The sequence below is a fragment of the Schistocerca piceifrons genome, chromosome 5 (assembly GCF_021461385.2).
Source record: "Schistocerca piceifrons isolate TAMUIC-IGC-003096 chromosome 5, iqSchPice1.1, whole genome shotgun sequence".
Lineage (NCBI taxonomy): Eukaryota > Metazoa > Arthropoda > Insecta > Orthoptera > Acrididae > Schistocerca > Schistocerca piceifrons.
In genome coordinates this window covers 415,306,514-415,308,854 of record NC_060142.1, presented here as the reverse complement: position 1 = coordinate 415,308,854, position 2,341 = coordinate 415,306,514, and the positions used below count along the sequence as shown (strand labels likewise).

Below are 2,341 nucleotides of genomic sequence, written 5' to 3'. Positions count from 1 at the left end.
ATTCCCAAACAACGATGGAATTTTTATGGATGTCAATGCGCTATGTTAGCGGGCCACAACTGTTCACAGTTGGTTTGAATAAAATTCTGGACAATTCGGGCGAATGATTTGGCCACTCAGATCGCCCGACATGAATCCCATCGAACATTTATGGGACAAATGATGACTAACTGAAACCCTCAGCTGCCGACAGATGTTGTTGACATACCTCGATGTGGACAGCTGAAAATGTGTGCCCCGACCGGGACTCGAACCCGGGATCTCCTGCTTACATGGCAGACGCTCTATCCATCTGAGCCACCGAGGACACAGGTGAATAGCGCGACTGCAGGGACTTATCCCAAAGCGTGCGCGAGTAATGAGTGAATGGGAAGATGTCTATAAGGTAAATTACATATGTAGAATTGTGGACAGTTGGGAATGTGAGTCTCACGGGAAGCGTGCAAGGGATAAGTCCCTGCAATCGCGCTATTCACCTGTGTCCTCGGTGGCTCAGATGGATAGAGCGTCTGCCATGTAAGCAGGAGATCCCGAGTTCGAGTCCCGGTCGGGGCACACATTTTCAGCTGTCCACATCGAGGTATGTCAACAACACCTGTCGGCAGCTGAGGGTTTCAATTAGTCGTCATTTATTCCAGGGGAAAGCTGCACGGTCAACAACAGTAATCTGTTCTTTCGAGAACAGTTACTGTCTTCATATTTATGGGACACAATCGAGAGGTTATTTCTTGCAAAAAATCCTGCACCGACAACTCTTTCGCAATTATGAACGGCAATAGAGATGTCATGTCTCAGTGTTTATGCAGGGAACTTCCAGCGGCTTGTTGAGTCCAAGTCACGCTGAGTTGTTGCATTATGCCGAGCAAAGGATGTCAATGACTTTTGTCACCTCAGTTTTCGTCCTATTTACTTCAGATTTTTAAACGATACTCTAATAAACTTTCGGACAACATGGGCTACAATTTTTTAATATGTATACTGTACATAGTCCATGCCTATAAATGGAGGCAAGTTGTAGTTTAAGGCTATTACCGAAAACCTACAGAAGTTCTAGACGAATTTACTTCAGATTTTTAAACGATACTATAATAAACAAGCGGCAGGACGTAGACTGCCCCCCCCCCACCCACTCACCCACACACACACCCACATACATACAATAATAAACATTCAGACTGACATAGGACATACAGAGGGGAAAATGTATTGCTAAAAATTCCGAAAAGTTCTTGACCGATGTACTTCAGATTTTTACACGATACTCTAATGAATATGCGGATGAACATAGGCTACACACATACACACACGTCTTTGCCAAAAATCTTGAAGAATTATTGACTGATTTACTTCAAATTTTTACACGATACTCTAATAGACATTCTAACGGACATGGTCTACATATTTTTTTAAACAACAAGATACTGAGCTGGGTTCTGCTATGAGGATGTGCGGTATTGTTTTCTTTCTCACAGGCAAATTGTATCTCCCGTATATACACTCCTGGAAATGGAAAAAAGAACACATTGATACCGGTGTGTCAGACCCACCATACTTGCTCCGGACACTGCGAGAGGGCTGTACAAGCAATGATCACACGCACGGCACAGCGGACACACCAGGAACCGCGGTGTTGGCCGTCGAATGGCGCTAGCTGCGCAGCATTTGTGCACCGCCGCCGTCAGTGTCAGCCAGTTTGCCGTGGCATACGGAGCTCCATCGCAGTCTTTAACACTGGTAGCATGCCGCGACAGCGTGGACGTGAACCGTATGTGCAGTTGACGGACTTTGAGCGAGGGCGTATAGTGGGCATGCGGGAGGCCGGGTGGACGTACCGCCGAATTGCTCAACACGTGGGGCGTGAGGTCTCCACAGTACATCGATGTTGTCGCCAGTGGTCGGCGGAAGGTGCACGTGCCCGTCGACCTGGGACCGGACCGCAGCGACGCACGGATGCACGCCAAGACCGTAGGATCCTACGCAGTGACGTAGGGGACCGCACCGCCACTTCCCAGCAAATTAGGGACACTGTTGCTCCTGGGGTATCGGCGAGAACCATTCGCAACCGTCTCCATGAAGCTGGGCTACGGTCCCGCACACCGTTAGGCCGTCTTCCGCTCACGCCCCAACATCGTGCAGCCCGCCTCCAGTGGTGTCGCGACAGGCGGGAATGGAGGGACGAATGGAGACGTGTCGTCTTCAGCGATGAGAGTCGCTTCTGCCTTGGTGCCAATGATGGTCGTATGCGTGTTTGGCGCCGTGCAGGTGAGCGCCACAATCAGGACTGCATACGACCGAGGCACACAGGGCCAACACCCGGCATCATGGTGTGGGGAGCGATCTC

General features: G+C 49.6%; 1 non-coding gene across 1 annotated transcript; it reads right to left on the bottom strand.

The window, feature by feature from the left end:
• Window positions 1-233: 233 nt before the first annotated feature.
• On the bottom strand, window positions 234-307 carry Trnat-ugu. The gene has a single exon. It is a non-coding gene; the product is annotated as a tRNA-Thr (tRNA).
• Window positions 308-2,341: the final 2,034 nt, after the last annotated feature.